General features: G+C 38.6%; 1 protein-coding gene across 10 annotated transcripts in view; it reads left to right on the plus strand.

Annotated features, from left to right (window-relative positions):
• Positions 1-2404: 2404 nt before the first annotated feature.
• The window catches only part of MEF2A (myocyte enhancer factor 2A), a 236637-nt gene continuing 212304 nt past the window's right edge, over positions 2405-26737 (plus strand). For 5 of the 10 annotated variants that reach the window (XM_027852026.1, XM_027852025.1, XM_027852029.1 and 2 more), the window contains exon 1: positions 3357-3478. The gene's annotated coding sequence lies outside the window, so the exon portion shown is untranslated. The other 5 variants (XM_027852028.1, XM_027852027.1, XM_027852032.1 and 2 more) reach the window with 5 other exon arrangements.

Genomic DNA, 26737 nt, shown 5'->3' on the forward strand with positions numbered 1-26737 from the left:
ATAGCAGCTGTATTTGGTGCTACTTCCTAGATATTTCCATACCATGGTTGCCCAAATTTTGGCCATATTCTTCTTCCTCAAACAAGAACTACCTCTGGGAATGTGCTCTGATAGGTGAGACTTGCCTTTTGGCACTCACAAAGCACTATGATAAGATGGATAGATAGTGTCCTGGAAATAACAAACATGAACCTAGACAGATGTTGAGAGATAGCAGAGGATAGAAGGGTCTGGCATGCTATGCAGTCCGTTAGGTCAGAAGGAGTGGGATAGGACTAAATGACTGAATAACTGAACAACAAAACACTAGGGAGGTGGTGCAGGTATTCAGATTCCTATTTTATAAAGTGAAGAAATGAAATCTCATTGCAGAGGAATGACTTGATTATATCATAGGTATTTCACATTAGGTATTTTACAATTTTCTGTGATCCAAAATTCTTAAGCTCATTTTTGTTTCTGCTTCTAACTTCCATAACTACAGAACCACAGAATACCAAAGCCAGAAGGGATCTTGGAGATAATCAACTCCAATACCTTCATTAAATATACAAAGAGGAGAAAATTGAGGCCAAGAAGGCAGTGTGGAACAGTGAAAGCAATGGTGAATTTTAGGTCAGAAGACGTGGATTCAAACGCCTGTGTAACCGTTGTGCAAATTTCTTAACTTCTTTGAGCATCCCTCTTCTGATCTATCAAATAAGGGACTTGGACTAGATCGTCTCTGCAGTCCTCCTTTGGCTCTAAATGAATTCCCCAAGGTTACAAGGTAAGTGACAGAGCCAGGACTCCAGCTTAGGTACTCCCATTCGAAATCCAGTGTTCTTTCCACATGAACCTGGGTACCTGGAGTAGGGTGTGAAGTTGCAGTAAGAAACAGAGGTTCCCCCAGGACAATACAAAGATCCCTTTAAATTTCTGCTTAAATTCACTGCAGTGCTTCCTTCCTTGTCCTCCGTGGCTCAAGTAATCCAAATGCAGAATCTTTTCAGCAGCTGGCCAGGTTTTGGCAGGGTTTGAAATGGGTCGGAGCAAAAAGGAACAGTGTAAGTTTTTTTGGAGGGCTTTAATTTCACTCCACTACTTCTGAGTAAAAGAAAACCACTTCGGAACACTGTTTTATTTCTCTCAGTGCTTTGTTGTTCCTTTTTTCCTTCTTGTGAGGTGAAAGGGTGGGGGTCAGGCAATCATCTCTGTTAATATCCCTCCTTTCTCCAACCAAGCCCTACTTTTTGGCTAAAAATGTCTTTTTCCCCATTATAGTGGAGTCACAGAACTATGTCCAGAGGTTTCTACAGTTTCTAGCATGTTTGGAAAGGAGGAAAAAAAAATGTGTTTTCACATTAATTTCTGATTTATTCTAAATTTTGTTGAAGTATACTTTTTAAAGCACTTGTTTTATTTAGGACTTCTTTTATTCAGCACTGTATATGTCTTCTTTGGGTTAAATGTTTATTTTTCCGTTACATACGTTTATATATATGTCACACTTGTCTCCCAGTTGTCTCTCCCACCTCACCATTACATTAGCAGGATACTTAAGGGAGGAATCGTATTCTACAACATTCACTTTGTAATTCTCCAATATCAGGTATTCAGCTCACAGTAGGCACCCAACAAACCTAGCCTGACTGAAGTTACGTCTCTCCCCCCACCCCCAACCTTTAGAGAGCTTTAGAATTTAGTTTCACATCTACAAATGAAATCAATCATTTAGGTTAGTGTACTCAATCAGCACACACGCTCTTCCAGATCCAAATGCTGTGCTCTCATAAACAGAAATGGCCTTTGATAGAAAGTGGCCTTCAGGTCCGCAGAAGTAAGATAAGAAAAACAAGATTAAGTATGTTAAAGAATAGGTTCTATATCCTCAGAGATTTTTTTTTTTTTTTTTTGAGGGGGGAAGATATAAAAAGACTGCTTTTTGTGGTTGTCAGACACCTTCCATCGCACCGCTTTCTTCTTATTGGAAAGCTATTCTATCGAGGTAGGGACATCTTTACCCAGTTTTCCATCCTGGGCTGGAGGGCTTTCTTTTCACATAAGAGGTGAACAGAGCCAGCACAGAATTCTCTTTTCCAGAGGTGGCGGCTCACTTTTTTTTTTTTTTTTTTTCCCGCCCGAGATTTATGCCGCCGGTGTGGCCTTAGTGGGGCAGGGATTTCCATTGTGTTTGTTTAGCGCGTCAGACCCGCTGTCAAGCACGTCCTGTGATTACAGGTGCTGTGCAAATAACAATAAATGAGCGCCCGGGAAGTGCTGCGAGACCCAGAGGGAGACAGAAAAAGTGTGCCAGCGGGCTGGGGTGGTGGCTGGGCGAGGCGGGGCCGGGGGTGGGGCTGCGGGGAGGGAAAGGCCGGGAGAGAAGCGTGGCTGGACTGGCCCAAGGCGACGGGGAGGGAGACAGAGCCGAGCGCCTCAAGAATAAGGGCAGGAGGAAGGAAAAAGGAGACATCGGCAAGAGCTCCGCAGGGCACGGCGAGGCACACGCGCCATAAGCAGGATCCGATGCGCGGCTTCCCGACGCATGCGTCCCAGGTCCGTTTTCCCCCTCCCGCACCCCCCCCATCCTGCCTGGCACCCCACCAGCTTCGGTCCTGATCCGGGGTCGCTCTGACTGGAGTATCTCCAGCTTCCCCGGGGAGCCCCGCCCTCCCTCGGCCTTTATTGGCTGATGGCTCCGCTTGCGCGCAGTGATTTGAGAATTTTTTTTTTTGTGTCCCTGATGTCGCCGGTTTTGCTCCGGGTGGTTTGGTCCGAGACTAAAGGGGTGGGAGAAGTTGAGGGCGGAGGTAGGGGAGAAGGGGGGGGCGGAGGACGAGGAAAGCGCGCCTCTAAAGGGCCGCGAAGGCTGCCCGTGGGCCCCACCCCTGGAGGCGTCCGAACCAGCATCAAGTGACCAATATCCCTTCCAGGGGAACACCGTCCTTCAGAGGAAAGCCAAGCTCCAGACCATCCCCCGGCGCCAAACCGCCGTCATCTCCTTCCTGTGCGGGGTGATCCGTCCCTTCACCCACCCGGAAAAATATAGTCCGTGCTTCACGTCCCAGTGGGATACTCCTTGGTCCTAAAGGCACTGACTAGCCTTCTGTCTAACTTCTTTGTCGTCTTCTTCACCACCAGCCCCACTAGGTTCGAACGCAAGAGGGAGAGAACCGCGAAAAGGAGGCTTATCCACTGGGGGGCGAGAGGGAAGGGAAAAGGGAGGAAAAGGAGGCGTAGGGACACTGAGGTAGAAGAATCACACGGAGCACGCGCGCGGCGAGAGGAAGAAGTTCCGGTCTGGCTGGGGCCCTGTCTCCTAAAAATAGCCTCCGTGTTGGGATTCATCCGCTGATGTCCCAGTGAGTCCCAGGCTGAAGGAGGAGGAGGCTTTGGGCACTGCTGTGTATGTGTGTGTGAGTGTGTGTGAGAGTGTGTGTGTGTGTGTGCGTGGGTGTGTGTGTGTGTGTGCAAGCTAGCCCCGCGGGGGGATACGGTGAGTTCTAACCTGGCTTATATCCAGACTTGGGTAACGGGAGTGGAAGGGGGAAAGGGGTTAAGGGACGGCGTCTCTGTCTCCGTGAAGTGGCCAAGGAAGGAGGCTGGGTGTGGGTTTATTGGGGTCGGGGGGTGGCGGGCCGTGTGATAAAGCTACTCGAGAGGCTGGGCACTGGACTGGAGGGAGTGGATCTGGGACCGCTGGGCATACACTGGACTGATGTGGCATTGACCAGGTGGGAGGGGGTCGCTTGGTTGCGGGGTCACGCTAGTGAGATCTCTGTGAGAGCGGGGTGGTGGTGGGGAGGTATTAGGAGAGATGAGGAGGGGCGCCAGGGTTCACTGCCTCTGAGGTGAGGGTCGTCGGGAGGAGAAGGAGGTACCCTGAGGAGGTGGGGTAGGAGGTGAGTGGTGTCACGGTGCTGGGAGGCTTGGAGAAGCGTGAGCCTAGATATACTATTAGTAAAAGGTGTAGAGCGTTGTGTGTGTGTGTCTGTGTGTCTGCGTGCGCGTGTCTGCGTGCTCTTTGGGGCTCTTATTTGGGGATGAAGTTACGGTATTTGTATATATGGGGGGAGGCAGAATCCCTGAAATAAAAGGATAGTCACTTTTGGCCATGTTGATGGAAAGAATCATGAAAAATTTCTGATGAACGCTTCGTATCCGTGCCCCCACCTATTTTGGAGGTGGGGGATTATTGGGAGGCAGTAGAGTATCATTCCTGCTTTTGAAAGTTAAGGGAGCTATTGGGCTTCGCGAAATTATCTGAGGCTCGGACCGAGTGCCTGAGGTTATTAGAGGATGCCATAGTCTTAATTGGGCCACTGGAAGTTCCTGCTACTTCTGACCCTGTCGCTGTGGTTAGGGAACGCTTTGCATATGTTGACCTGTAGTTAGTTGATAATGTTTCTCTTGATTGGATCTCCTAAGGTTTTCTTGCTTTGTGAAAAAAGCTGATTTAAATTTATGGGTTAGTCATGTTACTTTTTGGTTTAGGAAGTTCTTGTGTATTTGTGGGGAGGGGAAGTAGTATAGAATAACGTGTATACAGTGAGACATTGCAAATAATATTTAAAATGTCCTGTGACAGTAAGCAGTCAATCAATGTAAGGTAGGAGAAATGTTTGGGAATGGGGGGAAAGAAGGAGAAATGTAGTGGGAGACACCTGCTAATGTGAAGCAGTACTGTGTTAACAGAGTTCAGTAACGAAAGAGTAAGCTTTGCAAGAGGGCTGCTTTCTACTCCTTGTGGTTCAGTAAATCTCTGTCCTATGGATATATGGAGTATAGAAGCTTTTTTAAAATTCTTAATCTACTTGTGAATATAGGACTAGATGTGGCGTTTCAACAGCAATTAAAACGGTTAGCTTTTTCAAAATTAAGCAACTTTACATGTAACAAGATTTAGTAGTGGCAAATTGAAAGAATGTTGTTGAAGTGGAGTCCAGAGTTTTAAATTGAGTTTTCTCCTATTGTATAGTAGTGGCTGATATGCTTTTGAAAGGTTCTAGGTATTTGCCTTTATATCAGGATAAGGAAATGATGTACTAGTACCAAATAAGAATTAGAGATATGTTAGAAAAAGAACCTGCTTTTAAAACTTTTAGATTTTTATCAGTGATTTAAAAAAATTTTTTTTGTATCTTTTATTACTATGAAGCTGGAAAGTTTTCTGACTCTACTTAGGTATACCTTGTATAAAGATATCAACTTTCTCCTTAAGAATCCAGCTCTGTTGTTTTGTCATCTTAAGTGTTTAGGATTGTCAGTTTTAAAATGTGTTCGTCATGACAGGTACATGAACAATCTGTAGGAAAAGGCAAAAACATGTTTTGAAGACATACAAAATGCCATTTATCTTAATCAGAATTTAATTTGGGAAATGCAGGGTTAAAATAGCTATGAGAATACCATATTTTAAGAGACAGCTATCTTTACTCTTTCTAGAGGTGACAGTTTTGCTTTCAACATTGTGACAAATGGAATACATGTTCATAGCATCATAGTTCTAAGATTAGAATTGGTTTTATATATTACCATACTTATAATTAACTTAAACATTGCATTTGTTACTGGAAATGGTAAAACAAGGAGTACTTTCATAAATGGTTGTGATAGTGATTAAAATACCCTCATTGCATAATGATTTAAAAATATATCAATTTACTTACACTTTAGGTTAAGTTGATGCTTTCTGCAGGATATTTGTGCTTTAGTAATTGTAGATACTGCTATTTATTTGCAATCACTAAGTTTTTTGTTAATAAAAGTTATGATAAAAGTACATTTTAAAAGATTTGTAGTTTTTCTTTTGCTTTTATTTTCATATTATATCTGTGTTTAACTTAGGATTTTATTCATAATGCTGAGGAAAGTTTAAATCACCACCTAGTAAGTACTTCATAAAATTAAATTATGAAGCTGAAAAATAGTGCCACGGGGCTTAGAAGTTGTAAGTTGAACAGCACTGTTCTGGAAAAAGTAGTAGGCATTGCATCTGAATTATAATTGTCTTATGACCCATAGAGGTTTTGTAAACTAATTTGTTTATGTTGGTGGAGGTCAAGGTATAGAAGTCATATTTAAGGGAAGTTCAGGTGCTTTTTAGTGTTGCAGTTTTTTTCTTTTCTTTTTTTTTTTGCATAAGTTATTGAACTACTACTCTGAAGACTAAAAATGTGTTGTCATGTAATAAATGCCTTCCACAATAACGAGCATTTGTTAAATACTTATGAGTAAGGTACCCCTGCTAGGTGCTAAAGCTATCCTCATAGATATCATAGCTTCAAAGGTGTAAAATAACAGTTCCCACATTCTGTCGGCCTACAGTTTAATAAAAAACACACACATGTGATACAGAGTATAATGTGATATAGGTAGAAGAGTTTCAGACAAAAATGTAAGAAAATTTGAGGATTATTTAAATTTAAATTTTCAATTGTGGGAGAGAAGAATCAAAGACTATTCCATCGAGAAGGTAGTACTGAAACTAGTACTATGGAGAAAGGAATTCAGTAAGTGTAGATTTGCACACTGAAAAGTACCATGTGAATGAGGGAATTAAGGCATTCTAACTTGAGAGTACATGGAGGTAGAGAGATGGCAAGGCAAGATAGGAAAAAAATTTGTAGTAGAATTGGAATGTAGCTTGTATGAAAGGGAATTGTGTCAAGTAAAGCCGTAAAGGTAGATTGGGGATTTTTCAGGCCTCAAGTACCAGTCTAAAATAGTTTGCCTTTTATCCTATAGGAATTGGGAAATCACTGAATATTTTTGAGTTTGAGTATGTGCATTATGTGAAAGATAAACTGGTGTGCTGGTGAGATCGAAGGTAAAGAAAACAGGATGACTTTGCTTAAAGGGCTCGAATTAGGTTAGTGGCAATGTGAGTAAAAAGTAAACAGTGGATTTGAATGGGATTGTGGAGGCATAATTGACTGGATTTGATAGATGACTGGATATTTGGAGTGGTGATGATGGAGAAGTTAGAGGTAAAGATTAGTGGAAGCTTTCGAGTTTGGGTTACTTGGAGGATGGGAGAGATCATCAGCAAATAAGGAAATGGGAAGAAAGAGAAAAGGCTGCAACTTTTGAATGTGTTGAGTTTGAGGTGTCTATTGAAAATCAAGGTAGAGATATTCATCAGGCATTTGGAAATATAAGACTTGATAGATTTAGAAGAAATCTGTGTAAGGTATTTCAAAATATGGGAATGGATGACTGCTATATTCCTTCAACAGGAATGTTGATATTTCCTCCAACATGATGGTCTTCCAGTTCTTCAGTTTCTCCAATTCCATAACTCATTTCTTTACTGCACCTCAGACACACCTAAGGATGTAACATCAAACGTTTGATCCTACCATCATTCACAAGTGCTCCACTTGTGTGATTAAGAATTTTTAAATTTCTCTGTCCAACTATACATTCTTGTATAGATGGAATCATCTTTTCCTGTATGCCTCACTCTGGCTAAACCTATTCATCATCCTCACAGCGATCTCCAGTCCCTCCACCCAGACTCTCACCCTTAATTTGGCTTAATATTCCTCCCTTCTCACAGAGACACTATAGTTATCTAGTTTATAGACACTATACTTATCTAGCAACATTTCATTGTCCTCAACTCTTGAATTCCTTGTTTCCCATTGTCCTGTTCTTGCCAAATCTCAACCTTGTATTACTTCAATCATTTACTTTCTCTCCTCTTTATATGGTGCTGGAGAAAGCCCCCTAATTGTGGTAATCCCACTACAAATTGATAATATCTAATATTAACTGGGCCCTCATTTTAACAAGGCAATCCTTTTAGTATTCTCTAATTGATTTTTTTTATCCTATTCTCTAAAGCATCTTTCCAAAACTTCTCTCTTTAAATCTCCCATCCCTCCCTGATTAGCAGAGTGCTTCACTTCACACTTTACTGAGAAAATAGGGGTCTTTGGCAGTGAGCTTCTCATTTTTCTGTTTTTCTACAACTCAGAACCCCCTACCTCATTCTTCATTCTCTCAGTTCTTTTACTATAGTCTCTGATGAAGTGACCCTTCTTCTACTCACCAAGGCCAACCTTCCTGCTTTTGTTCCTGATCCCATCCCCTATTATTTCCTCTAATAGAATTCTTTCTGGATCATCCTTTTTCTCTTTCATCTTCAGTGTCTTCTTATCTACTGGCTCTTCCTGCTTCCTATACATATGCATTGGTCTTTCCCTATCCTTAAGAAAAAAAAAAAGAATCTTTACTGATTCTACCATTCATTGAAGTTGTTCTTTTATATCTCTTCTCCTTTTCACAGCTAATCTAGGGAAAAAAAATCTACACCTGTTGCCTCTACTTCTTTCTTCATGCTTCTTAACACCTTGTAATCTGGCTTCTGATCTCAGCATTCAGCTGAAACTGTTGTTTCCAAAGCTGCCAGTCTCTTAATTGCCGACATTTGACCTGATTAATCACTCTTTCTTCCAGGATACCTTCTTTTCTCTGTGTTTTCATGACGCTGCGCTATTTCGGTTCTCCTTTTACCAAGCACCATACCTAGCACATACATCATAGGTACTTAATAAGGGCTGTTCATTCTCAGTCTCCTTTCCTGGATCGTTCATTCCTGCTCCATAATTATGGGTTTATCCTGGTGGTCTGCTCTATCCAAGGTCCTTTTCTTTACAGCCTCTTTTTTGGTGCCCTCATCAGCTTCCCTGTACTAGATTATTATATCTATACAGATCTATGTATATGCCAAGCCTTAGTTTTTTTTCTTGAGTTCCAGTTTCACTTCACTAACTGCCTATGGGATGTTTCAGATTGGTTATCCTATAGGCATATCAAACTCAACATACCTAAAACAGAACACAATATTTTCCCCCATACACACCTTCCGAACTTCCCTGTTTCTACTTAGGGCACCACTGTTCTTCTAGTTATCTGTGTTTACAGACTATGAATGATTCTTGATTCTTCACTTTTTTCTCACCTCACATAGCCAGGCAGTTTCCAAATCTTGTCAATTCTACCTTTATATTTTTTGCATCTGTTCACTTTCCATTTATATGGCTAGTTCAGTTCTGCCTTATCAGTTGCCTCCTAATTGGTTCCCTGCTTCAATCTATCTTCTCTGCACATCTGCTGAATAATATTTGTATGGTACCAGTTTAACTGTCTTCTTCTTACTGACCCCACTGGCTCTCTGTTGCCTCTAGGATCAAATACAAACTCTTTTGTTTTGCATTTAAAGTCCTTGAGATCCTGATTCCAAATTACTTTTCCAGGTTTATTATACATTAATTATCTCCATGGCCACTGGGGTCCAGCTAAATTGGCCTTTTTGCTGTTCCTCACACGGGACATTTAAAAAACATACATATTTTTTATTCCCCCCCAATTACATGCTAAAACAATTTTTAAACATTTTTAAAACTTTTTTTAAGGTTTTGAGTTCCAAATTCTATCCGTCCCTCCCCTTTCTCCTCCCTTCTTGAGATGGTAAGCAATCAGGTTATACATGTGCAGTTATGTAAAACATTTCCATATTAGTCATTCTGTACAAGAAGACTCGAATGGAAGTAAACGAATGAAAAAGATAAAGTGAAAAATAGCATGCTATTTCTCCACCTGTCTCTGGAGGCAGGTAATATGCTTCATCATTACTCCTTTGGGATTGTCTTAGATCATTGTATTGCTCAGAATAGCTGAGTTATTCACAGTGCTTCATCAAACACTATTGCTGTTACTGTGTACAGTATTCTGGTTCTGTTCACAATTGCATCAGTTCATATAAATCTTTCCAGGTTTTTCTGAAATCATCCTGTTTGTCATTTCTTATAGTATAATAATATTCCATTATAATCATACACCACAGTTTGTTTAGCCATTCCCCAATTGCTGGACATACCTTTGATTTCCAATTCTTAGCCACCATAAAGAGAGCTCCTATAAATATTTTTGTACAAATAGGTCCTTTTCCATTTATTGTATGTCTTTGGGATATACACCTAGCATTGGTATTGCTGGATCAAAGGATATGAACAATTTTATAGCCTTTTGGGCATAGTTACAAATTGCTCTCATAGGGTACATTTTACTGCCTGTCTCTTTGCATTTACAAAGGCTGTCCCTCATTCCTGGAATGCACTCCCTGCTCACTTTGCCTTTTATTTATTAAAACAAGTTTTTGTTGACATCTGTTTGTTTATTACCTACACTTTCCAATATACCTCTGATCCCTCCCTAGAGAGCCATCCCTTATAATAAGAGTAAAGGAAGAGAAAACTAGTTGAGCAAAGCTAAATGACGATCACCCAACCATGGCCCTTATATCCAGTGTTCCACACTCATTATTAGTCCCCTATTTGTTCAAAAAAGTAGAGGAAGGTGCCTTCTTATGTATCTCTTCTTTGGGGCCAAGCGTGGTCATTACAATTTCACAGCATTCACTTTTGGTTGTTCTGTTGTTGTTTCTTTTTAGATTGTGTATATTGTTTTCCTGGTTCTGCTTATTTTACTCTTCATCAGTCCACATAAGTATTCCTGTGCTTCTATATAGTCATCATATTCATTATTTCTTCAAATGTAATGGTATTCTTTTATAGTCTAATAATACCACAGTCTGTTTAAGCAGCCCACTATTGATGGGTGCTTTGTTTAGCAGTTTGCTGCCACAAAAAATGTTGTCATAAGTGTTTTGGTATATATGAAGTCATTTTAAAAGTAATTTCCTTTTTTTTAGCTATGTGCCTAGTAGTGAGATCTGTGTGTCAAAGGTTAAGAACATTTTAATAACTTTGTTTTTAACCATACTTACAAATCTTTTCAGGAATGGTTGAACGAATTCACAGCTCCACTGACAGCGTATTACTGAGTTCATATTTCTACAATTAAGTATTCCCATCTCTTCCAATTCGCTAGGTGTGAGGTGAAACTTCATAGTGATTTGATTTACATTTCTCATTTATTAGTGATTCAATGTAGTCACCTAATGTTTATTAAGCATTTGCTTCGTGCCAGGCACTGTACAAAGGGCCTGGGGTTACACAGAAAAGCAAAGGACAGCCTCCTTTTCTCAAGGAGTTCACAATCTAACGCAGGAGACAACCTGTAAACAATTATGCATAAACAACTCATAGTACATGGTGGGGGAGTAGGGTATATGAAGACTGGAAAAATAGGAAGGGGGCAGATTATGAAGGGCTTTGAAAGCCAAACAAGATTTTATGTTATGAAGGTAAAATCAACAGGCCTTGGCAATAGATTGGTTATGGGGGGATGAGAGTGAGGAATTGAGGATAACACCTAGTTTGTGAACATGGCTACTCAGAAAATGGTGGTGCCTTTGATGGTAATAGGGAAGTTTGGAAGGGGTGAAGATTTTTTTTTTTGAGGAGATAATGAGTTTAATTTTGGACATGTTAAGTTTACAGTGTCTATGAGACATCCAGTTGGAGATATCCCCGTTTGTGAGACTGGAGATTGGGCTGGAAAAGTAGATTTGAGAATCATCAGCATAAAGATGATAATTCACTCTCTGGGAGCTGATGATATCATCAAGTAAAATAGAACAGAAGAAAAAGAGATGAGGGTCCAGGACTAGAGCTCTGTGAGACAGCTATGGTTAAGTTTTGGATCAAGAGAGACTGAAGAGTGGTCAGACAGGTAGGAGAACCAGGAGAAAACAGTGTTATGAAAACCTCGAGGAAAAACAGTATCCAGAAGAGAATGATCAACAGTGGTAAAGGCTGCAGAGAGGTCAAGAAGGATGAGGTTTGAGACAAGGCCATTAGATTTGGCAGTTAAAAGATCATTAATAACTTTGGAGAGAGCAGTTTAGTTTGAATGATGAGGTCGGAAGCCAAGCTGTAAAGAGTGAGAGAAAAGGAAGTGGAGGCACTGATTGTGCACTCCCTTCTTAAGAAGTTAGCCACAAAAGAGAGAAAAGAGATATGGAATGTTATCAAGTGAGCATTTTTTGAGGATGGAGAGGATATGGACATTTTGGTAGGATGAAGAATAGAGTGAATTGACCTCAATTTTTCAATGAAATATGAGGCAATCTTTCATATAGTTGTTGATAGTTTGTAATTCTCTCTCTCTTTTTTTTTTTTAGCCAAAGACAAGGTTTATTAGAACATCCATCATATTGGGCAGACTCTGAAGGAGTCTGAACATGAGGGAGCAGTGGCTAGATTTTAAGAATCTCAGCATCTTAATGGAGATGGACCTTATATACAGAAAGACTATGGGAGGGACCTAGGAGTGGCTAGTAAGCTGGTTGAACAGAACTCCTGGGACCTGGACCTCATGGCCTAGGGAGAATGGAGCCTAGCTATGATTAAGGGTGGGAAATGGCCAGGGGCCATAGGGAGGTAAGAAAATGGAGGGGAGATTGGGTGTAGCCACAATGAAAGGCCAGTTGATGGGATGTAATTCTCTTTTTGAGTACTGTCCATATCTTTGGACACTTTTCCACTGTCTTTTGGTCCTGAAGAATTTGTGTGGTGTAATGGATACAATGCTTGACAGGGCGTCAGGAAAACCTGAGTCTGAATCCTATCTTAGACACTTACACGCTATGTCACCCAATTTCTCTGTGTCTCAGTTTACTCATCTATAAAATGAGATAATAGTATCTATTTCACAGAGTAATTGTAACACTCAAATAAGACAACATGTGAAATATATGTGAAAGCACTATGCAAATCTTAAAATGCCATGTAAATGTTAGCTATTATTATTACTGCATTTGTGTTACTTCTCAAAATATTGACTATCAGACCATTATCAGAGATCCTTGACATAAAAGTTTTTTTCCCCTGTCTCCTCACTTATGCTAGTTGCATTGTTTACTTTCACTTTTTAGAGTCCCATGTTTCCTCCAGAGCTCAGTTTCAAGTGCTACCTCCTGTGTTGGGCCTTTCATGATTCTCATTTCATCATGTTTTCTGCAGCAGATTACCCCCTCTCTCAGCCCTACTTCTCTTAAATCTCTGCCTGTCTGCTGCCTATGAACATGCTTATATCTCCCCATTTCCAAAAAAACTCTCATTTGATTCATCTCTGCTAGCTAGCATCCCACATCTTTTTTCTCTCTTTGGCGGCTGTCCTCTTTGAGAAGGGAATCTGTAATAGGTCCCTCCATTTCCTTTCTTCTCACACTCTTCCTTAAGTCTTTGCAGTTTGGCTTTCAACCTAAACTGTTCTCTCCAAAGTTGTTAATGATCTCTTAATTGCCAAATTTAATAGGCCTTTTCTTAATGCTTATCCTTCTTGACCTCTCTGCAACCTTTGACGTTGTCAATCAACCTTTTCTTCTTGATTACTATAGATTGTCATGTTATTCTCTAGATTTTAGTGACAGTGTTCTTTCCTAGTTCTCCTTTTAACTTTTTCAGTCTTTTTTGCTGGCTCTTGATTCTTTCAGTCACTAACCAAGGATATGGCATAGGCCTTTCTCGTGGGTGTACTTCTCCCTTTATACTATTTCACTTGGTGATCCATCAGCTACCCTTATTTCAACGATCATCTCTATGTAGATGTGTCTCAGATTTATTTGACCAATCCTAACCCCTCTCTGCAGTCTCACATCTCCAATTGCCTTTTGAAAAAAAATATTTATTTTTAGTTTTCAGCATTCACTTCCATAAGATTTTGAGTTCCAAATTTTCTCCCCCTTTTTCTCCTCCCCCCACCACAAGACAGCATGTAGTCTGATACAGGTTCTACATATACATTCATATTAAACCTGTTTTCACATTAGTCTTCTAATTAGAAGAATTAGAACCAATGGGAGGAACCATGAGAAAGAAGAAACAAGCAAAAAAAGAGCAAATAGTGTGCTTCAATCTGCATTCAGACTCCACAGTTTTTTTGTTTTTTTGGTTTTTTTTTTTTTGGATGTGGATAGCATTTTCTATCATGAGTCTTTTGGAATTGTCTTAGATCCTTGCATTGCTAAGAAGAGCGAAGTCTGTCAAAGTCATCTCACAATGTTGTTGTTACTGTGTGCAATATTCTCCTGGTTCTGCTCACTTCAGTCATTATTAGTTCATGTAAGTCTTTCCAGGTTTTTTTGAAGTCTGCCTGCTCGTCATTTCTTATGGAACAATAGTATTCCATTACATTCATGTACCATAACTTGTTCAGCCATTCCCCAATTGATGGGCATCCACCACAGAAAGAGCCACAATAAATATTTTTGTGCATGTGGGTCCTTTTCCTATTTGTATGATCTCTTTGGGGCACAGACCTAGAAGAGGTATTGCTGGGTAGCCCTTTGGGCATATCCAACTACCTTTTTTGAAGTAAAAGTTTTTAATTGATCTTTTGTTTTTTACGTCACCATAGTTTCCCCTGTATCCTTCTTTCTTTTCCTCCCACAGAGCTGTCTGATATAACAAATAGTATTCTTTAAAGACAAAAAAAAAAGGAAAGAAAAAGAGAAAGAACAAAATTAGCATAACAGTGCATTGAGAAAGTTTGCAAATATGTGCGGTGTATAACAGTTGTGGACCTCTCACCTTTTCAGAGGGGTGATTTGGGAGTGTTTTCTCATACCTCTTCTTTCAGGCCATGCTTAGCTTATCTATAATTTTGCAACATTCACATATTATTTCTGTATGTGTAGGTATATTAGTGTATGATTGTTCTTTCCATTCATGTTGTTGTAGTTGTTGTGTATAATGTTTTGTTGGCTCTATTTACTTCACTATCAGTTCACGTGATCTTTCCATGCTTCTCTGTATTTATTATTTCTTACATCACAATAATCTTCCATTGAATTCATGGACCACAGTTTGCCATTCTCCAGTCTATGGGCAATTACTCTGTTTCCAATTCTTTGCTATCACAAAAAATGCTGCTACAAATATTTTGGTGTATGTGAGGGCTCTCTTCTTATGGGGAATTAGGCTAGCAATGGAATCTCTGGGTTGAAGTATATCTACATTTTAGTCATTTTTTTTTTGTATGATTCCAAATAGCTTTCTAAAAAAGTTATACAGATTCATAGCCCCACCAATAATGAATGCACCAGTTGGCCTGTCTTCCTACAACTCCTTCTAAAGTGAATGTTGACATCTTTTGTCATCTTTGCCAATTTGTATTGTGTGAAGTGAAACCTCAGGATTGTTTTGGTTTGCATTTTTCTTATTATTAGTGATTCAGAGTAGTCTTTCTTGTGGTTGTTAATTATTTTCAGTTCTTTTACGAACTTTGTTCATATTCTTTGACTACTTATCTATTTGGAAATGGCTGTGTGTGGTGTATATGTATGTGTATCTTTTTTCCTGTTAATTTTTTATATATTTTGGATACTAGAATCTCATAAGAGAAATTTAATACAAATATTTCTTTTTCATTTGACTGCTTCCCTTCTTATCCTAGGTGTGTCAATTTTATCTCTGCAGAAGCTTTTCAGTTTCATGTAATCAAAGTTGTCTGTTTCATCTTCTGTAATTATCTCTGTCCCTTGTTGGGTTAAGAATACATAGTTGTGAGAGGTGTATGATTTGCTTCTTGTAGTCCTATATATTTGATTTATGCAATTGAAATAACAATCTCCTGAGAAGACATCCGTAGCTTTCACCAGCCTACCAAAGGTAGTCTGCACAAAAATGGTTAAGAACCCATGTAGCTTTGGAGCTGGAAGTGACTTTAGAGGCCATTGAATTAAGTTCTCTTCATTTTATAGACGAGGAAACTGAGCTACAGAGAGGTGAAGGTCATGTAATTAGTAAATGTCTGAGGTGAGATTTGAACTGAGATCTTTCCAACTCGTAAGTCCTTTCCCAATCTAAATCCTATGATTTCTGAGACCCTTCAAGCTCTACGATTGTACATTTGGAACCAGGTCACCCTCCTTAAGACCCCAATAAAAGGGCTTGGATTTTTTTTTTAATTTTAATTTTTTAGTTTTTATTTATTTATTTTATTTTATTTTTTTAAGAGCTTGGATTCTTTTACGATGCATGGAAGCACATTATCCAGGATTGGCATCTTCCTTTCTCTTTTGGTCTAGCAACTGGATTTTTTGAGACTTGCTTGGGGCGTAGTTAATTTTTATTGTAAGTAATCTACTTTATTTCTTTTCACATAAGGAATCTATTACCCTTCCTAAAGTTCATGTAAAGACCCCTACCACCCTCCCCCAAAACAAACAAACCCTCTCTCTACACCAGGGGTGGGGAACCAGTGACTATGCTGAAAATTTTTTTTTTTTAAAAATTAGGGAAAATTCAGCGATTTTCTAGTTCTGTGAATAATTTCATTTTACTTTAACCCACATTATGTACCTCCTTTGTCTTCTTGCATGCTAATTCGTAAACCATGTAGTAGAGGTTAAAAAAGTTATATCTATAATTCTTTATGATCTGAGTTCTTGAAATGAATAATTATGTAAGAAAAGAAAAAAATTTCTTAAGTTTGAGTGTCCTAGTACAGCATCTTAAAGTTAGTGGTGTTTGAGAAAATCTTCTGTAGTACTTAATTCATTGTCAGATTGCATATGAAATGTTTAATTCAAAACAATTTTTGACTGTTAAAGACGATTTACATTAAAAAATAACAAAACCCTATTATCTATAGAGAAAAAAATTCTTAAATGAAAGCATTTTTACTAATTCATGAATAAAATATTTCTTTTAGGGAGTAACTATGAAAGTTGCAGCCAATATGTAGAATTTAAGGTGGCATTTGGAATCCTGAAACAGTACCTACTGGGAATAAATGGAATTTTAAAATGTTTCCTGAAGTTAGCTTATGGTTTTCTGATTTTTCATTTTACTTCAGGTATGAAAGAGAATGACTTTTAGTTCAGTAGCCTCAAACGTATCTTGCTATTCAGATAGCAATTGTAAAGGTAGAGACAGAAATCTAGGGCATTGTTGACACATGTGATTAATACACTTTTTATAGACTGATTTCTTTTGGTTATTTACTTGGGTTTTATAGTTGTGATGTGATCTGAATTGTGATTGTAATGAAAGTTCATGTTATTAGTGTGTTAATCACAGAGATTTATTAGTGAGAAAATATATGACAAGTGGTTAAACTAGACATTGGAGGGTGGCTGTATAATTATGAACATGTCATTTCTGGTAGTAATAAAACTTATTACTTTGATATTACAGTATAACCAAAGGAAATGATTCTTGTTGAGAGACAAAAAAATTTATTGATCTTAGTAATTGACAAAGTCACTTAACTTCTTGGGCTCCGGTATCCTTATCTGTAAAATGAGTAGTGCTGGGCTCCATTATATCTTAAGGTCCTTTCTACTTGTGAAAATCTGTGAAATAATATGGATTTAGAATGTCTTCTAGTTATGAATGAATGCTAACCAGTGCCATTCTGGGAAGGGAGAGGAGTGCCTCCAGTCCTGGAGAGCAGGAAACATTTCCTGAACTCCTGAATCCTTTTTCCTAGATGTCAAGTGGCTATGGAATTTGGGAGAGCGATTTCGATTTTCCCCCCCAAAAAGCCAGTGATTGTAGCTGGGAAATGGAATAGGTAAAGTTCCTAAACTCCAATTGAAATGCATTTTCTTAATAGGAGTTAGATCTTGTGGTTAGGTTCCTAGGCTAGCCTACAAGGATGTATGTAACCCAAAACTCAATATAAAGTACACCACTAATTAATTGTGGGTACCGTGGACTTTTGTGAATTAGCCTGGAAACTGAACTGTTATGGTACTGTTGTTCCTATAGGAAAATGAATTCTAAGATAAAAACAAACAAACAAACAAAAAAAACCAACCAACTTGTTTAAAATGAACCTTTGGAATTCAACTGTGAATTAATGGCTGTCGGCATATAGATGACATTTATCGTTTATTATTCATTTGCTGTATGAAGGGGGCTTTAATGAGTTTGACCAAATAGTTGGGTACATTATAATGCAATGAAAAGAAGGGGTGGATTTGGAGTCAGCTGACTTGGGTTCAAATCCTGGCTTTGCCTCTTATAGGTAGACTTGGGCCAGTCACTTCCTTGAGTTTCACTTTTTCTATCTGTAATGAGGAGGTTGAGTTAGAAGATCTCTTAAAACACTAGCTATAAGTCTGTGGGATTATGAAGAAGTTGAAACTAAACACTTTTTCCACAATAATCATTATGCAAAAACAACTTTATGCTATTGTGGCTAGAGGGGGTTAAAGATGGAAGTAAGCTTCTTATGCAAACTTTGTTTCTTTAATTTCCTAAAATGTGAAGTTTACTGTTAGCTGAAAGTTTTAAATTTTTTGTAAGGCAGTATCACTTATACATAAAACTGCTTAGGAAAAGGCATTTTTTTTTTTTTTTTAGAAATGCAAACAATGTGTAAACATACAGTTTCTGGCTGTCTTCCATTTGAATACTGTGTTAATTTTAACAACCATTTATTAAATATTTACATTTGAGAGGAAATGTGCAGGACCAGATAAGGATGCCTAAGACCTGAGTTCAAGTTCTAATATATCCTGGCTTTGTGACCCTTGCAAAGACATTTAACTTCCCAGATCTTTGGCAAGTCTGAGAGTACTAGTTACCTAACAATTGCTAATCTTAATTAGTAGGGGAGGTTCTTTCTACCAGTAAGATTACAAGTCACATTCAAAAACATGCAGACCGTAGTGCTGGCTGCACTGATTGTAGCTTAGATTTTTATAGTGCTTTAAGGTTTGTAGAATGCTTTATATATACATTTATATGTTCAGTCAAACAGTCTTATGAAGTAGGTGTTACCATTATCCCCATTTTAGAGATGAGGCCGTTTAATGTGAGAGGTTAAACATACCCAAGGTCACACAGCTAAGTGAGGTGGAATTTAGGTCTTCCTGACTTCAAGGCCATTCTTCTAAGTGTCTTGTCTCCCTAGCTAGATTATTAAATCCTTGAAGGTAAAAACTCATGCTTCTTAGATATTGAGTGTGGTGCTTTGAATACGGTAAATGTGTAATAAATATTTGTAATATGTACTTATGGAAAAGGGTCCAAGTTATGTTTTTAATTCTATGTTTTCTTACATATAGGACCTGATGCTTGTATATGATTTAAAGCCTCTAAAAAAAGCAATATTTCAAAAAAGCTACTTTTAAAATAAAAACCATACATAACCTTTAAATATTTCATTAAAATGCACCAAAATGTTCAAGTCCTGATATTTTCCTAATATTAATCTTTGACTTCAGGTATGTTGGTTCTGACCTCTCTGGGCCTTTGTCCTCTTCTTTTATAGTAAAGATGTTAGACTAGGTGACCTTGAAGAACATCTCTAACTCTCTGACTCAATGATTTTTACCTGTGATTTTTAAAAGTTTTGAGTAAAAACATCAAAAAGTATGGCAGAGGGGTAGCTAGGTGGCACAGCAGATAGAGTGCTGGCCTTGGAATCAGGAGGACCTGAGTTCAAATTTGACCTTAGACACGTAACATATTCACTAGCTGTGTGACTCTGGGCAAGTCGCTTAACCCCAATTGCCTCTCCCCTCCCCCCCCAAAAGGAAATTATGGTTGGTCAGTATGCTGCTAAGAATTCATAATTCAAAAATTCTTTACTATATTGCTTTTCTTGCATAAATTCTTCTCTTAGTTCTGTTCACTTCACTTAGCATCAGATTATACAAGTTTTCCCAAGTTTCTCTGAACCTATCCCCTTCACAATTTTTTTTTCTTTCTTTCTTTGTTTTATTTGTGAGGCAATTGGGGTTAAGTGACTTCCCCAGAGTCACACAGCTAGTGAGTGTTATGTGTCTGAGGCTGTATTTGAACTCAGGTCCTCCTGACTCCAGGGCCATTGCTCTTCACAATTTCTTGTAACAGTAGTATTCCATTACATTTATATGTTCATATGAACATATATTTATGTATTTATAACTTTTTTATTCATTTAGGAGTACTCCCTCAGATTCCCTTTCTTTGCCCATTCAAAAGAGTTATAAATATTTTTGCATATCTAGCGCTTGTTTTGCTTAGGACTAATCCCTTGCTTGACCTACGCTCCCTCTAATTTCTCTTTATCCTTTTCCACTCCTATTTCCCTGTTGAATGAAATGTATTTTTGCACTTCATTCTGTGTGTGTATGCATGTAGGTCTGTATTCTTCCATTAACAAGTTCAGACAAGAGTGAGGTCGAAATGTCAGCTGCTCCTCCCACCCTTTCTTTGTATAAAGGTCTTCTTATGTAGTATACATAATTATGCCTGGTATTCCTGCCTTGGTTATTTCTCTGCAGGCAGGACTAGATGCTAGAAGTGAAATCTTGCTGTGCTCATGGGGTCTGAGCCAAAGCATGGCCTCTGAACTTGCTCGTTTCTCGGTACAACTACCCCCTCCCCCCCATTCCCTATACAGGAATACTAGTGACAGGACTCTTGTGCCAGGTTTTTTTCTTAGAGAGTAGACAAAGCTGCCAATTGACACTTGTCCCTATTGCAGTGTCCCAGGATGGATCTGGGACCTCTTGCCCTGGTGTATAGCCTCTCTTTAGGTGTTGGATTGCACTGTGCCTGACCCCCTTCTTAGTGTCAGCAGACTTCTCTGAGTCTCCCAAAGGACTCACTGTGACTTATAGATTTCCCTATCAGGATTCAATTTGGCTCATTTTCTAGGTCTTTATGGGGAGGAGCTAGGCTGCATTGCTTCATTCTACTCTACCATCTTGACTCTGCCTCCTACAGAATATATCATTAAAGAGATGGTTAGATTGAACATCTAGAAAAGGAGGTAGTGGTCACATAGAATTAGCAGGGATTTATTACAGTCTTGTAAGACCAACCTTGTTGTCTTTTTTGATAGGGTACTAGACTGCAGATTGGAGGAAATTCTGGAGATGTAGTTTACCTAGATTTGAGGAAAGCATTTGGCACTCTATCTCATGCTGTCCTTGTTGACAAAATAAAGAGATATAAGCTAGACAGAGATACAATAAAGTGGATTCAGGAGTTGATTGAATAGCAGGGGGAGGGGTAACTCAAAATAGTCATTGATGAATTGGTGTTAGCTTGGAGGGGTCTCTAGTGTAGTATCCTGCGAATCTGTTCTTCGCAGTTTGCTCTAACATGTTAATAATTTGGATGTGACGTATAGATGGCTTACTTAACAAGTTGCGGATGATGAAGTACTGAGATTAATAGCTAGCATATTAGATGATAGAGTCAGGATCCAAAACTCAAAAAGTGGCTCGAGTGTTGGGCTGAGTCTAATGAAATAAAATTTGATAAGGAAAACTGTAAAATCTTACGTTAGAGTTGAACAAATCAACTTTGCAAAACTGTAAAATCTTACGTTAGAGTTGAACATATCAACTTTGCAAGTAAAAGATTGGAAGAGGTATGTCTAGGCAGCAGCTAATCTGAAGATCTGGGGAATTTAGTAGACTGCAAGTTCAGAATTTATTCATTGCCCAAAAAGGCTTCATTAAGAGAGGTGATGAGGTGACAGTTGGACTTTATTTTTCTCTGGTCAGATCACACCTAGATTATTGTGTTCATTTTTGTGCTGCACATTTTAGGGAGGAAGTTGCTGGATGCTGAGGAGCTCCTGGCGGGGTGTATGTGTGTGCACGTGCTTGTGCGTCTGACCAGCAAGGTGATGTCATAGAAGATCAGTTAAAGGAATTGGAGCTATTTAGCCTGGAGAATAGAAAACCAAGAGGAATGGGGGATAAGTGGGGTAGAACGGCACATAATAACTGTCTTCAGGTATTTGAGATGCTGTCATATGGAAGAGGGATTAGATTTAATTCATATTTCCAGAAGTTGGAATCAGGAGTAATGGGTAGAAGAGGCATATTTGGTCTTCTAGTAAGAAAAGCCTTCCTAACAATTTGGAGCTTAGCAAAAGTGGATGGAGAACAGCTAGGTGGTATAGTGGATAGGTCTTGAAGTCAGCAAGATTCATCTTTTTGAGTTCAAATCTGGCCTCAGACACTTACTAGCTGTGTGACCCAGGGTAAGTCACTTAACCCGGTTTGCCTCAATTCCTCACCTGTAAAATGGGCTGGAGAAGGAAATGGCAAACCACTCCAGTATCTTTGCCAAGAAAACCACAAATGGGGTCATGAAGAGTGGGACGTGACTGAAACAACTCAACAACAAAAAGTGGATAGCTTCCTTCTTGTTCAGTAAGCAAAGGTCACTTCTTGAAGATGTTGGGGATTCTTGTTTGGTTATGAGTTGTATGAGATGGCCTTCTAGGTCTTTTCTGATCCTAAGATTGTATAATTGTATAATGTTGCCCTAGAGTTTGAAAAAAATACGTGGTCTTTTTGCTTTTCAGACCGATAAATTAATTCATTGACTTTCTCAATTCTCACAGACACTTGTGAGCTGGAATTTTGCGGGGGGAACTTTGGGGTAAAATTGGATCTCCTTATCTTGTTCAGGCTAGAAGTGCAGCAGCCACTTCACAGGCCTGATCCCAGTGCTGCTCAGCAGGAGAACTTTGATCTGATCTCTTTCCAATTTGAGCCAATTTTCTTCTCCTTAGGCAGGCTGGGGGCCTCCTGTTCCAGGCTCACCCTATTGATGCTGGACTAGTGCAGATACCTGATTGGCTTTTAGCCCTACTGCATCTCAGAACTCCTGAGCACAAGGGATCCACAAGCCTTATTCTCTCCCGGTAGTAGGTATTACAGATATTTAGCTCCCTGTGCCTGTCTTTGAGCTGAAATTTGAATTTAGTTTCTCTCTCTCTAAAGCTTTCTAGTTTCTCTTCCATTATACCTCATAGCTTGTGTAAGTCTTTTGAAATATTTCCCCAAGATCCTCAGTGTGGAAGAGGGATAATGTCTTCTGCTTGGCCCTGGAGAGCAGGATTAATGAGTGGTATAGTAGCTACAGGAAGGCAGTTTTCTTCTTAATGTAAGGAAACACTTCCTAATAATTAGAACTGTCCAGAAATGGAATTATTTGCTTGAGGGGTAGTGAATTCTGCTTTACAGATTAGTGAAGTCTTTAAATGGGAGTTGGATGACAGCTTGTTGGAGATATTATCATAGATAGAATTAATGATTTGGACTAAATGATTTTTGAGGTTTCTTTCAACTCTCATGCTGTGAAAACATTATTAATACATGTCTATCATCTTTCAAATCATTATTTGACTTCAAAACTGATCTCTATTCAAAGAGAAGAGGTATGTGTAAATATTTCCTGCTATTCAGTATAATATATTAACATTTTGAAAAAGAAGGATTAAGATCCCCTGTGTTAGTGGATTCAGGCTCCTAACATTTTTCTAGTCATCTGCTTTTGCCATAGAGAGTGCAATTTTTCAACTTGTTAAATGAAATGGTCTTTTCTCTCCTGATTTCTTTTGCATTTCTTTTCACCTCACAATTGACTGCCCCTTCCTTGTGATGTTCTTCCTCCTTTGCTTTCCTCATACACTATCCTAGTTGTACTGTGTTCTAGCAAACTGTAGCTCAATTAAGCCTACAGCAGAAAATTCCTTTTTCTTGTGCTGTGCTAGTTCAGAAAACTCTAGTTATGAGGAAACTAGGGTACCACCTTCATCCACCAATGAGCTAAAGACACCTAGAAAGTAGACTAGAGGAAAACTTAAGAACCAACTTAAGTGATGTTACTTCATTCCTTTGGCATGATTATGTGGCTTCTGAGATACTGGAGAAGTCTCAGAAATGTTCTTCTCTAAAGCATATTTATTAACACAAAGACTTAAATTCTAAAATGTACATTAATGTCTCTAAAAGTCTCTCAGTAACTGTGGCTTTTGAAGGCACAGGCTTGCTTGTTATATGTCAAGCAGCTCAAGGTCTCTGTTGTTCCTTCCAAATCTGTCCTATGGTTCCTAGAATATATGATAATAAAATATATGATTTATAAACTAGGGTCTTAATTGGATATATATGTAAGGTTAATGAGGTGTAGTGGAAAAGAGCCTTGGGTTTGGAGCTAGATAAGCTGGGTTCAAATCCTTGCTCTGGTATTTATTACTTTTGTGACCTCAGGCAAGTTACTCAGTTTCTCTGGCTTTATTTTGTAAAGTGAAGATATTGGAATAGATGATCTTTGAGGTTTCTTTAATATCTAAGTCTTTGAAAGTCTAAAACTGTGAAATTAGTGTTTATATAATCTTGAAGCATCTTTTTTTGGGGGGAAACTACTGTTAGCTTGTGTTTTTTTTTTTAAATTTAAATTATATTCTTGGTATGTCTTCCATGTTTTATTTAGTTCCTTTACTTTTGGTTGTATAAACTGTAAGAAATCAAGCAAGCAGGTCGTAAACTCATATAAGCTTCCAAAGCAGTGGTTCTCAGAATATAATCAATAGGCCATTATGGAGGTCCTCATAGTTAATGATCTCCAAACTTCTTGATCATATACCCATATCATACCCATAAAAAAGATTGTACACATATCTCAATAGATATATGTTTATTTATAAGTCATATACATGTATTATTATTTGAATAATTGTGTTTATCATAAAACTTAGAAAACAGAAACTAAAAAAAAATATAAAAATGAAATGATATTTGATTCCAGAGTCAGTAAGGAGTCACTGGAGTTATTGAATTAGGAGAGTGATGAGTTCAGAACTGCATTTTAAGATAATTATTTTGACAACAGTGTGAAGGCTGGGTTAGAGAGGAAAGGGATTTGAGGGAGTCAGGCAAATTAGGAAGCTGTTTCAATAGTCAAAGAGAGAGGTAATGAGAGCCTGAACTAGAGTAATGACTGCATCAGCAAGAGAATGAGACTGATAACAGGCAGTGTTGTAGAGGTAAAAAAGACAAGATTTGGACATTGATTGCATATGTGGGGTAAGGAGATAGGAAGAAATTGAGAATAATTCTGAGGTTGTGAACCTGGGTGGCTGGCAGTATGGTGTCATTGACAGTAAGAGGGAAGTAAAAAAATCTTTGAAGATGACGAGGTATCTGTTAATGTTCATCTTGTGTGACTTAACTCTGCCCCACCCAAAATGGAAATGGGGGAAGCAGGTCTCTTACCTGTCATTACTCTGGAGTATAGAGCTCACCCTTTGAAGAATACCTTTTGTGGTATTATTTGGGTGGTAAAGGTTGCATATGGTAGAGCTTGGGGAATTTCACAACAGTATTTTGGTAGCTGTTACTGTGGATGCCCAGATAACAGGTTGTAACTACAAAGGGGCTGGTTCCTGGCAAAGAATGGGGAGTTAGGAACTTGGACAGTGGAGGCATGGCAGAGTAGGGTTGGGCTATGGCCCTTACTTTGGAGATCACCACTATTGGTAATTGGAGGCCTCTTTGTAGTATTGTTATTTATAGTATGATGTCATTTATACTATTTGTTTTTGGTAGGAATTAATTTACATTACATTCATTGTTTTATTCATAATAGCACTATATTGTGCTGAAGATTCTCTGATTGGCAAATGTAGCTGGGTAAAGTGAGTGGTGGCAAGGGTTTTTTCTTTGCTGAAATAGTCTCTGGATAAAAGTTTGAGAGACACTGCTTTTGAAGAGTTGTGAGGAATTTCAACACATTAAACTGAGCCTCAGTTAGTGACCTGAGTTACTGACCTTGTCATTACCTCCATATAGGTTAGATTCAATTATCTGATTTCAGAAGCTGAGTAAAGTAGTAAAAGTAAGAGAGAGGGGGAGATATTTTAACTGTTTTGATTGAAAAGCAAGGTGAGTGCATCAGGACTGGAGTATAAAAGCTGATACATTTTTAAAACATAAAATCTTTTAAAAACTACATTTGTTATCCACAGTATGTACAATATATAATATATTCAACAATACATTTTATATATATATATATACACATATATATAGTCAATGAGAAAAACAGATTTCAGCATATTCTACATTTTGGGATTTATTAGGCTTCTTTCAGACTTGGACAGTTTTGCTGATCAGAAGGGGTAAAAGACAAAGATGAATGTGAGACTTGTTTATAAACAAGAACAACAATAATAAAATACTAAGAAAACAGCCTGCAGTGGCACTGTATATAACCTGGGCAGTGATTGGCCATAGTACCTTATTTTACATGTGCTCATTTGTATATGAGCAACATGAGAACTTTAAAATTATGTGGAAACTCTGAATTTCCAAACTGTTTTATGATTATTGGACAAATATACGTTGGTTGGTTATGGTCCAGCTGGCAGAGTTGAGGATTTGGTTACTCATCAAATAAGCCAAAATGGATTCTTAACTTTTTATTGTGTGTGTCACGGACCACTAAGGCAGTCTGATAAAGCCTATAGCCCTCTTTTCAGAATAATATTTTTAAATGCATAATATAAAATATACAAAGTTATAAATTATATTGAAATACAATTATCAAAATATTTTTTTAAAAGTTCACAGCCTTCAGGTTAGGAACCCTTGAGCAAGAGGTCCTTACTGAGAGTATGCAGGCAAGAACCAGGAAGGGTTGATCCAAGAAAATACTTCATTGTTATGTGGAAGAGAGGCTTTCTTCATTGCTACCTCCTTCTTAGAAGAGTTGGTTGGTAAAAGAGTAATACTTATGTGCTACAATCTACTGCCTGGGTGGTGGAAACACCATGGAGCCCAGCCAAGGAAGCAGAACTAGAGAAGTTTTTACAATAACAGGCTTTCTGCCCTTTCTGAAAGAGAATATCACTACCCTGGTAGTGAAGCAGCTTGGCCCAGCACAGACCAGCCTTGTAGCAGAGTAGCTAATCACAGCCAAGAACAGTCCAGCTTAGCAGGAGAACAGCTGGCCCAATAGAGACTCTGTACTATCAGTGAACTTTGTAAGGACAATTCCTAAGAAAGAAAGAGAAATTGAGTCTTGCAGTT

Source organism: Vombatus ursinus, unplaced genomic scaffold (genome assembly GCF_900497805.2).
Source record: "Vombatus ursinus unplaced genomic scaffold, bare-nosed wombat genome assembly UNPS02009205.1, whole genome shotgun sequence".
Taxonomy (NCBI): Eukaryota; Metazoa; Chordata; class Mammalia; order Diprotodontia; family Vombatidae; genus Vombatus; species Vombatus ursinus.